At 39.5% G+C, this 11854-nt stretch overlaps 1 protein-coding gene across 11 annotated transcripts in view; it reads left to right on the top strand.

Annotated features, from left to right (window-relative positions):
* Positions 1 to 11854, top strand: part of ATXN7L1 (ataxin 7 like 1) — a 124086-nt gene that overhangs the window by 68668 nt on the left and 43564 nt on the right. Inside the window, exons 2-3 of one of the 11 annotated variants that reach the window (XM_035896844.1) lie at positions 8211 to 8215; positions 9123 to 9124. The exons of 7 other annotated variants lie outside the window; for them this stretch is intronic. The gene's annotated coding sequence lies outside the window, so the exon portion shown is untranslated. Of the gene's footprint in view, positions 1 to 321; positions 400 to 8210; positions 8216 to 9122; positions 9125 to 9467; positions 9711 to 10048; positions 10139 to 11854 lie in introns of those variants that run through there. 3 more of the 11 variants (XM_035896843.1, XM_035896845.1, XM_035896842.1) reach the window with 3 other exon arrangements.

The raw sequence follows: 11854 nt of genomic DNA, 5'->3' as shown, positions 1-11854 counted from the left end.
CGGGGTCTGATCGTGAGCCCGGGCGGCCGCGGGCCCGGGGCTGGTTTGCTGCCACCGAGGACGAGCGGCGCCGGGAACCTCTTACGGGAGCCGTGCGAGGTTACAGGACACAACTGTTGCTGGAGAGAAACATCCACTGCTTTAGATACCTGTGTAATGTGGAGGGAGGCGGCACGTATCTACGGGTGGTCCGCAGCTCTTACGGCCTCCAGAGTAGCCGAGACGTTGCAGGGTGCACGGGTACCCCTCCTACTCCCACCCCGCTGCAGAGGTTTCTCCTGGGCAGAGCTTTGTGCAGCCCTTAAGGCTAAGCACAGCTCTGGCCTGGGTGACTATTCTGTGGCGATGCCTCCTGTGGACTGACGACCTTTTAAAACGGGCCTAATGGTTTATAATAATGTAAGTGAGCAAATCGGAAGTAGAAATATGAAGGGGGGGGAATAGTAGTTCATTACTTTAGCATAGAAGGACAAAATAGATTTAATTAAGAGTGTTTTAGACTCGTATGAGGAAGTGCCAATACTGAAACTTCAAGCATAACCAGAACTTTGACCCTTGCTTATCTGTACTGTGATTTTATTTTTTTTTTCCACTCAACTATATCAGCATGCTGTTGAGCAAATACAATAACTCGGGTTGCTTACAGTCTTGGAATCTAATATAGTCTGTGACTTTTATTAGCACAAATCTACACAAATTACTGCAAAGATTTTTAACTTGTGAGCAGACACTAAGCTCCATTTATAGTTGCTTCGAAAAGGTTAAAGGAAACCAGAGGCAGGTAACTAAAAATTTAGCTTGGCCTATATATGCAAAGAAGTTATCGTGATTTCTCCCTTATGCATAGTATTTATTTGTATGTTACATGTTTTGCTCTGACCCATATATTTAATATGTGACAACGTGGTAAAAAAAAATATTGCAAACTGTGTCTGATTTCATTGGTAATAGTGGTAGTGTTTTAGAAATATGTAATTCATAGGGTTCCTTTTGTTACTTGATTAATAACATGACAGTGGCACCAAAGCAGTTTAAACACAATGCGCCACTATAATGGGAAACTGCTGACTCTTGAATTAGCAGCTGTCAACTTTTTTATGGACTCCTTTATATATATTCCACAGAGCTTTTTACATAAAGAACAAGGCAATAGCAATTGGTTTTGGAAGCTTTGATAATGGTTCTAGATGTGTAAGTTTAAATTAAAAGGAAGTGAGTACTTTCATGATACTGAATTATTCTTTAAATATATCCAATTTCTCTCAGTGTGGAGTTCTTGGAAAGAGAGGGATTACCTGCAAGCTTTAAGGGCTATATAGTATCAGGTTTAATGTCAGCATTACCGCTTTACCTCTGCTATGCTGTAGTATGAATTACAGCTGAATTACTTGCTGAGTGCATGGATTACAGCCTCCCTCTATTTGTATTAATGAACTCTGAAGGAGAAAAACTTAAAGTTCTGTATCTCCATTACATTTTTTTTTAAATGGTTATAACTATGGAATATAGGTGACACTAGAAAACTTTATTACAAGGGAAAAAAGAAAACTTACTTGTTTATCTGAAACCAGTGTCATCTGATGGAGGTGGTATCTGTCTAAATCTGTGAAATACTATGGCTGTTAAATGAGCTCTGATTTCTGTAAAGCTAGAAATACCTTGAGGTATCTGACCAGTATTGCTTTATATTTAATTAAAATACCAAACTAGCATAGAATATTTTTTTTAAACTCATTATGTAAGAGATTTTGACAGGTAATTACGAAGAAGAAAACAGAAGTCATACAAAAGTAGTCCATATCACTAGAGTATTTAATAATTTTACAGTTAGCCAGGAAAAGGGTGGGTAAAAAAGCACGTAAGATTTGTGACGTGAAAACTGGCATAAATACATTAAAAAGATAGAGGTCCCTGATACAGCATGAATCAGGATTGCTTGTGAAAGCGGGTTCAGCAAGCCTACTTCAATATCCTGAATCTATGAGGCTACATCTGGGGGCAGCAATACACGCTGTACTCCCAGGACGAGAGCAGCCTATTCTAGGAAGCAGTTGTTGAAAGACTCAAGGTTATGTTATACAATGTGCCCAGTCTCTATTCCTACACTGTAATGCAGTCATGTATTAATACCAGGTTGAAGCCAAAGGTGAGCCAAGAATGTTTTGAAAGGGAGGAAGAGCAGAAATAGAAATTGCATCTTTGTTTGATCCATGGTACGACTGCAGCCGTAACATGCAAGGCCTGATGCCAGCCCCCACACTTTGCTCTGGGCCATAAAATTTCACTGTCCTTTTGTAAGTGCCACCTCTCAAGTTCTCTGAAAGTGTTTCACAGTCTGTTGCTAATCAAGTTCCTGGCTAGAATTGATATCTTGGGGTGGGGGGGGCAGTAATGGAGCGGAAGGTTTACGTAAGCATGGTTCGCGTGTATGTGCTTGACAGAGACGCAGCCAATTTACCTGGAAGTTACAGGCTGAAATTTGCTGTGGCAGTAGCCCCCAGGAAGGGGAAATACCTTGGGTGTCTTTCCTCAAACCTTACAGCAATTGAGACTTCCAGTAGGACAGCAAGGTAGGGCAGTGGTTTTGCATTTATGGTCTTCCCTAGTTTGATGGGGCTTAGCTGGGGAGGAGGGGAGCGTTGACCTAATCTTGTTACAGTGAGTAAGAGGCGAAAACTTTTAAACCTTATATTGATATGAATTGTTGAATGTTTAACAGTCTTTTGCTCCCAGTTGTTTACAGTAATTGAGTCCTTTCCCCTCTAGTGCTTGTGCTGCTGTCCTCATTAGTATGTATTCCAAGATAAATAACATACACGAGACCTGCAAATACTGTACAGCAGAAGATACGTTTTCCATTTTTGTTTGCTGAATCCTACGCCTTCCAAAATATGTTAGTCCCTAACACCAAGAATAAACTTGATGTCCTAAGGTAAAACAGCAAAGAAAGGCAAGAAACCTTCTGTAACTTCCACTGCTATCACCTTTTAGGCAGTAGGCATTTGGGGATCTGAAATGTAAGGAGAAATAGTAACAACTAAAAGTGCCAGAGTTCTCTGATAAATAATATCTATCAGTGAATTTTGGTTTTGAACTATTGTTTTTCTTGAATTACTTGTTTTTCAGACCTTAAGCAACCTGGAAAGTCAGGGAATTTGGGACTAGGGAGAAGGAAAGGAGGGGTAATAAGGTTGTAGATTTAGAACCTGCAGATTTCTGCAAGTGTTACAGTGATATTCTGGTGGGATAGGTAATCCTCTTCCTCTACCTCATCCTGTGCTCTGAGACCCTGTTTCTTGCTATCATTTGGAACTACTTTAGCAGTTCCCTGCTACACGTTGTGCTCTTCAGTGTAAATAAACTTTTTTCTCTCAGTATTTAGATACAGTACGCAAATCTCAGGGGTGATGGCTCAGTCATGGTTACTTTTGGTTCACTTGTTAGCCATTGCTGGTTAAGTCTGCTCTACTGTCTAGCTACCAACTGGCAGACTCAGCAAAAAGCTTTGGAAAAGATTTGCTCTGTGATCCATTTGCCAAATACAGAGTTTAGTTCCTCCTCTGTAATCAAGTGGAGTCAGCTGATTATAGCCGAGATTTTTCATGCCAGTATTCTGCTTGTTGTCCTTTCCCTGCCTTTTTGGTCAAGTGACTCCCATTGCTGGAAAAAAATAAACTGAATCTCAAACTCCTCGAATTTAGAAGTATCTCTTGTTATCTCTAAACAGTAGGATTTCTTTCAACTATAGCAGCATCAATTTGATGAGGAGGGACAACTTCCAGAAGAGTCTAAAGAGCATAAAGTCTCTTCTGCAGTTTGCTGTCTCCTGACAGATGGAGAAAGGTTTCATCCCTTCAGCATGAACACAGGTAGTCTGATTCAGAGGAAGCAATTGGCAGGTAGGAAATAGAATGTTGGATTTTTTTCCATTTCCTTCCCTGTCTTACCTATTTATTTCACTGTCAATTACATTTTTGGCATTGTGGCCGGGAAAACAGCTTCAAGCTAGATTGGTATTGTCTCTTGCTGTGTTTTTCTTACAGTTAGGAAAGCATTGGTGTTTAAAGTTTTGCCTTATTTAGAATATCTGGTTTAAATGACTTATCTGTAAATCATAATCTCAAGTGATCTCACAGCTCAGTCCCTCTGCACAGAGGCCATCCCAGCTGTATTTGGGTTTATTAGTGTTTGCCATGCTGGCTGGTGCCTGGCTCCTGCATTGTCACAAGTTTCTTGTGCTTGTCTGCACCGAGCTCTCCAGCTCCCTGGCGTCCAGGCAGAGGACGCAGCCCTGACGCAGCATGGCAGGAATGCACACAGCCAGCTTGGGCCTGATGCAGTGCCCAAGTTAGTAAAACTTCTTGGGACCCTGAGCATGGGGGTAATGCTGCAAAGCGGTGGCCTCATCTGAAATCTTTGCTGTTTTCCTCAATGCTCTTGCCTTTGGAAACGCCATACAGAGACAACTGAAGCATCTCACTTTCGATAAAAAAAGGACTTCAGTCTTATGCTGTAAAAAAGTTGTTACATAATTTCTGGACCTACACCGTCCCTGGAAGTATAGGAACATTTGCACTGGGCTGCACCTAGGCTAATGAGCCCAGCTGGAGCTGATTTGTTTCTGCATCTCTGGTACAGATAATCTGACCATGGATAATTGAGTGTTGACTCTATAAATAACCCACTTTGAAATCCTTGTCTTAAAATTGTTTTCTCTTCTTCCTGTTAGCTTCCAAGCTTACTCGCCCTGTAATCATTTCTTGGCTGACCAAAGGCTACTCTCATCTCTTGACAAACAGATGTACTATTCGTTCTTTCCACCTGAAGTGACACGTTACACCAAGCATGGATGAAGCCAGGTTCTAGCACTATAAAAAGCTAGCTAAGCCCTGGTAGGAAATAATCATCCTAATATGTTTTACCTATGCTCCAACTGACTCGGGTGGTTTAAATAAAAAATGACTGATACATGTCAAACATTTGATACCTTGGAAAGATGTTTATTGCATGCATGTTCTCAGAGACATCCTGTTGCATACCTCATAGTTAAATGTCTTCAGGTAAAACTGATTCCTTCAGGTAAAACTGATTCCTTCGCGTAGACTTGCTTGCAAGTTGGACTTCTGATGATCTTGGTTTGTTTGCTTACTGCCTATGCTAAAACTCACAAGAGTTCTTCTGAGTTGAGCTATGCCTTGTTTTAATGAGAATTGATTTTTTTTTTCCCCAATAAGCTTATGTAAGTAATTATAGAAAGTAATTAGAGCTCCTCATGGAAAAATATCCCATGTCATCAGCAGATGAGTGTCTACACATTTATTTTTTCCTAAAAGTTTTTCTAAAATGTAGTTTGTGTGTGCTTCTGGGAAGATGCATAGGAAGTTGGAACCACTTGCACTGGATGACAGGTTGTTCAAGGCATTGGAAGAGGTAGGGGGGAAAGCTGAATTGCACAGCTGTGCTACGTTGTGGAGTTCATGCACCTTGGTAGGTAGCTGTAATGGAAATCATCTGTCTCTTTCCTCTGTGCCATTCCTGCCACATTAGTACGTGACAGAGGCAACATGAGTGGGTGAATAAACTTGGAATGCCTTAGATTCAGATCTGCACTCTAGTCTCTGGCCTTGGAAAATACCTTTCTTCACACATCTGAAACACTGACCATGCTTCAACAAATTTTGAAGTCTCAATTTGTTATTCATTATATAGTAGCTTGAAAAAACTGAGTAAAGGCCCATCTGAAAGCAATCTTTTGTACAGGTAGAACAGACATTTAAAATTGTAGACATAAAACACTCTCTCCCATTCAGGGCAGTGATAGGAAAGCTGTTAGTATTATGAACAGGTAAATAGTTTATCCAAAACAAGTAATTTGTAATGCGTGGCGTTCACCGAGGTGAAGAATAGTGAAGAGGAGCATTCAGAGGCAGAATACAAAGTAGTTGTCACTTGGACTCTCGGAGGTTGATTTGCATCTATTTAATTCATGTGCAGTTAGGTCTAAGTTTCTTTAGTTTGCACAGTTAGAAGTCATAAATGATGCAAGTTAAAGTAGAAACCGTGTTTTTAGATTTTAAGTTGCATGTAAATATAGAACTAAAGAGATTTTTAAGGGAGAGGCGTAGGTAAAAGATGCCCTACAAACCCACTTTTGAATTTGGGTATGTCTTTCAGTGTTGTCTGTTCAGTTTTGTTCTGTAGAAGATTGAGAGTTTGGTTTCTTGTTTGTAAGAGCTATTGTATGTAGTGAGGGAAATATGAACAACTGACCTCTTCAGGAATTATTTTGCACCTTCGCTTTGCAGGCTGTATATTAGGGGGTTATCGCTTGTGAGTATTCCTGCAGCATTCTAAATAATGGATTTTATTATCTATGGCAAATAATATGCCTGAAAGATGAGTGAGCTGATTTATCTAAAATGTCTGGAATGAGGAAATACTCTGCACTGACAGTTACATTGCTTTTGTAGCAGGGTTTGATACAGCAAATTGAAACTTAAATAAAGCTCATTCAGTTTTCAAAACAAAACAGTGTCCTTAATTGGGCAGATCTCTTTGGTTACCTGGATTTTCAAAAGATGTCAGACTATTCTAAGGGGATTAATTTCATGCCTGGGACTATCTGTGAGGAGTGGCAAACACTGAAAACAGAGTAAAAAATTTCATATATAAATTTTCACTTGAGTTTCCTAAAATACGATAATTATTATAATAATGGTACTAGTAGTAATAGTAATAATAATAGCAATAAGGCTTATGTCGTCATACCAATTTTGTCTAAGAATTTTTAACTCTTTGCCAATTTGGCTTGAAAAATTTGAAGTTTCAGCAACCTTGTGAAAATCAGCAACTGTGAAGAGACGCCTTTAATTAGTGTGCCCCCAGAGAACAGTATTTCATGTGGCAGTAGCACGCTTGTACTGACAGTTGTCACACGTGTACCTACAGACCAGGCAGAGTTTATCCTGTCTCTCTGACGGGAGGGGAAAGCAAAGGACTGTGGAATCAGGATGAAATGGCGAGGGTGCTGGGTGGGGGGGTGGAGAAGGTCAGGGTAACAGAGATGGATCAAATTTAGGGATCAAACCAACAGATTTTTAGAAAAATGTTTTTCATTATTTCTCTGCTTATAAAACAGCTTGTTAAGAAATATATTGTTTCACCAGATGCTGGTTTTGGATCTGAAATAACAGTTAGAACTGAAAAAGCCAGAAGGTTTAAACAATAGATTATACACAAGTCCCGCAAAGCTATTATTCTGGGTTAATTTCCTTAAAGTTACCAGTTTTGTACAAGTTTCTTCAAAAGGAATGATAAAATGAGCTGGTGATGTGCTATCTTGATAACAAATAAAATCTGACATGATATTATGCACAAAAATAGATAGAGAACATAAGTTTCCTAAAAACAATAGCTTTTTTTCTCAGAGTCATAGTACAGCATTGTTTTTTGCCAGACCACCTCAGTAGTCCCGTCTCATTCTTCTACAGCTTATCTTTTCTTATCTGTAAAAACAAATGCCATTATGTCTGGATTAAGTAAAGCATGAAAGAAGTATCGGTTTACTGTAATAGTTTTATGATAGATGAGGGGAAACATCCAAAGAGTTCCTAAAACAATAATGTGCGTAAATTACTTACTGTTTTTTTTTAATGTTTTGTAAATATCATTAAAGATGGAGGTAGAGACACAGTGAAATATTTTACCAGGCAAGTATAAGTAAATAAATAAAAATATGTATCGTCAGATGACCTTGAATGTGAAAGATCTGCCTGAGGCCTGAGGAAACGGGTCTGTTACACAATACGAAGCATGAGAGGATGGCAATACTAAATTTTCCTCTATTTGCAACAGTGTGTCTGGAGTAAAATTATTTAAGTCAGATGTTAGGAGGAATGAATGGGTAAATTGCTTTTAAATTTGTATATTTAGTAAACTAGAGTTTGGTTCCTCTTGTTATATTTCAGTGTTAAATGTAAAGATACGTCTCTCTTACATCCAACAAATAGCCAAATAAAAGATTTCTCTTTGCGTTTAAAACCACCCACAAAATTCTGATTTGTTGGCCATGCTTACCTTTGCTTGAAGGAAAGTACTGTTGCTTGATTGCTAAAAGTACATTAGCATTTCACCTGACGTACCTACCCAAAGTTTAGGGCTGATAATACATTTCCTTGCTCTGAGAACAAAAATGGTGGAAATGTCATTAGCACTGGTCAGCGGGGAGTAAGATACCAGTGCAGAGGAACCAGTGCAAAAGGATGGTGAGGGCTGTCCTTGTGGTATAAGCAATGGACATGAGGTGTGAGACAGTATCTACCTCAAACACGCCCGACACATCAGCCTGTCTCACAAGTTTCACATTGAACTACTGGAGCATCTCCTCCAGCAGAATGGCAGATTTCTGCACGTAAGCTCTCCTTGCTTTTCTTTGGTAGAGTGTCGTTCAAAATGTGTACCTGCAATTCACTTGCTCTGTCATTTCTTTTTTGCACCGGGATTTTTGGCCCTGCTGAGCTGAGAAACGTGTATGACTTAGAGTAGAAAATTGCCATTTTTTTCTGCAGTAGCAGTGTGTCAGGTGGCAAATACTGATTACACGTGTGGAATTGTGTCATTACAAGAAGTGATGAATTCCTACTTAAATCTCCAGCTCTTTTTTTAATCAAGATAATACCCTAAATCATTAATATCCCCTTTAATAGCTGAAGAAACAGGCCTTGACACCAGAGTTAGAGCTAGGTCTTCCAGCTCAGTGATGTGAAGACTGACATTGTCACCAGGACAAGGTATTAACTCTTCCGTCGTTTTTCCGGTCTCTCTGATGCATCAGTGATACCTTGGAGCCTCATCTTTAGGTCTCAAAATCCTTGTAAAAGCAGACAAATACCCAGCAGCTTCCTTTTACATTTAGTGTAATTAATTACACTATTTGAAGCATTTTTTTGCCATGCTGGAGTTCCTTTTGACCCTTCTTTTCTTTAATTTTTTTTTTTTTTTTTTATGCTTTCTACCAAAGAGGAATGGAAGTGTTCTGGGAAATGCTGAGTGTGGGGCTTTTTATGGAATTCGACCATTTTTAAGAGATTTGGCCACTTAAGGGTAGTTTAGTGATAGTCTAGCGGTTATTTCTCCTGTCTCTTATAATTACCCTAGCAAATGCCAAGTTATCCCATAAATAGAAGATTTTTCAGGAAAACAGCGGGTTTGTCCTACTGTATTAAACACAAACACCCTCCTTCTTTCCTGAATCAAGAAAGAAAAAATGCAGTGTCTTCCTCTAAATATACACTTGTGTGTTTTGCTGCTTTTAATTTTGCACTTTGGTTCATTTCTGCAGTTACTTGAGTTGTATCAACAATTGTAAAAAAAAAAAAAAAAAAAAAAACCAAAGGAAAAAAAAAAACCCCGCAGCCGTTTTCAGTGCTTGTTGTTCTTGGCACAGGATCAGTTCTGGTGTCCAACTGGTAGGACCTGAAACTTGGTGCTTAACAAGTGCCTGTAGTCAAAACAGTTGGTGTGTGCAAGTGCTGATCTGGTATTTGCTGCGGCAGGTCATCTGCCTGATTTTTTTACCGTGTGCAGAATACCTAATCACGTTGCTCTGTTTCTCTGACGGCATCTGTGGCAATGTGAATCGTTTCGCGTTCCAAAAGTACATGTTTACAGTCGTCGTAGAATCAGATTAAGTTGGCAGCCTGCTCCTCTCTGTAAGTGGCTCAGTTTACGTTTCTTCTTCTAGCAGGATGTTTTGCATAATTTTGCTGATCCTACTCACTTGTAGACTTTGTGAAATGGAGAATCGTTTTAGTGGGTTTATGTCAGAAAGCGAAGCTTGTGTTTATTGTAAATAAACACCAGGAGAACGGTGGTTATTTTAGCACTTGATAATTTCCCAGTTATGTCATTTGACCAGGAACGAAGCTTGCGATTGTCGAGCTGTGTTTTATGCAGCGGATCGGTCTGGGGGTTTGAGCTGGCAGTTTATTTCCTTTGTCAGTTTACAAGAAGTATCAAAATGAAACCGACTGTGCTGTTTCCTTTCCAGTGCGCAGCGCAAGAAGGGTGGAACGGTTTGCGGGTATTATTTCCAAACTTTTTCAGCTGGACTTGGAATAGTGTTTTGTCCAAAAAGCTGGTAAAGTTATCTTTTGGTATTGCAATGTTAATGCTGTAGTTTGCTAGCATCAAATCCAAGTTTATTTTTGCTTAACCTCATGTACTGGGTTTTGTTAGGTTTTTTCAGACTGTGGCTGCAAAATGAAAGTGCTTACAAGGTGTTTATGAACTCTTGTTATGAACCAGCTGCCAGTTACTGCAGGATGACACATTTCTGCAAGCAGTCTAGTTGTTCAGTTTTCTGGTTGCTGGCTGTTGCTTTTCGGGCATGTGTGGTTTTTTTCTGTTTTAGTTTTATTAGAATTAATGCCAAGTACATTTGCAAACTTTGAACTGGGATCAGTACAAGGTGGCAGGTTTCACTTACTATTTACTGAAATTGTAAGTATACATTGCTCAACTTTGCACAGGGAAGGGCTGTGCAACAAAACACCTCAGGATATACTGTAAATAGAAAAACTGTAACTTACGCATATGTGGTGTATGGAGTTACCATAAGTAACATCTTCATCAACAAGACTGTGATATGTTACTGGAACAGAATCACGTTGTGGATAAGATACTAAATTTCATTACCATCTGCTTAAATATTATAAATAGGGAATAACAAACAGTGTTCATACTGTGTTAGGGGCAGTCAGATAAATTAGCTTATGCTATTTTAAGCAAAAGGGCTATGAACTCAAGGGTTGTGATGAATGCAAGCTTAAAAGGAGTTTTATTATTCTGTAATGTTTACTAACAGCAAATAACTTTCGTACCTTTCTGGGGTTTAGCAATTATATTTTGTTTGTTTTTACCAAGTGTAATACCAAACTACAATCCATAACACTGGGTCTCTTAAGTTATTCATGGGTCAACCTAAAATTGATTTTTGCTTTAGGCCTCTTGTACGCAGGAAGTCAGATCGTGCTAAACGAGAGTAATGTTTCAAAATGACTGGTGCTGACAAAGTTCTAGTATCTTTCTTCTGACAGCATTAGAGGGATTTTTGGTTTTGTTTCAACTACCTACAGAAAAATACTGCAAGACCAAAGGCATATCTTTCTCTACGCCCAAGCTGTATCATGACTTTTTTCCTTTGCGATCTTCCGTGTCTCACCGACGGAGAAGACACTAACTGTGAGCAAAAGCTGTTCACTTGATTTGATCAATTTTGAGTAGCGCATGTTGGGTAAGAATGGATGTAGGTGGGATGTACTAAGAAATGTTCTTTGTTTGTAGTCCAAATGAGAGACATCTGCAGTTTCAGGATCACATAAAGATCTTTTTGGGTACAAAACGATTGCAGTCCACCTGGAAACATATGGTTGGCATGTTTTACTGGCAACATATTTACTGGTGTGTCATTGTCTGTAAGGTTTACTGTGAGCTAAGTGAGTGCTTGATCTCCTGTGAGAGAGTTGAGGCAAAAATTTGAGAAGAGACTTTCTACTCAGAATGTGGTTTTGCCTCTTATTTCCCACATGCTGTGCTTGTGGCTCTGGAGCTCATGTTGCCTTTCTATTGCTTTGCTTTTTTGCTTGTGATTAGAAGGAGATGTGGCGTTTCCTGCAAAACAGCTGCTTGTATTCCCTAGTGACCCGTCAGAGAGGATCCAGTGGAATTACAGATTCAAAGGCAGACCTAGAGGACTTTGGCAGCTGCAACAGAGGTTTTGGGGAAAGGTAGGGGGTTGCATTGTGTAGGATGCAGGAAGGAGGATTAGAAATGGAGTACAAGGGCATGGGAGAGA

This window comes from Egretta garzetta, unplaced genomic scaffold, assembly GCF_000687185.1.
Source record: "Egretta garzetta isolate BGI_Z169 unplaced genomic scaffold, ASM68718v1 scaffold156, whole genome shotgun sequence".
In the NCBI taxonomy this organism is placed as follows: domain Eukaryota; kingdom Metazoa; phylum Chordata; class Aves; order Pelecaniformes; family Ardeidae; genus Egretta; species Egretta garzetta.
Note: the sequence above shows the minus strand (reverse complement) of the source record. Positions and strands in the feature narration are given on the sequence as shown.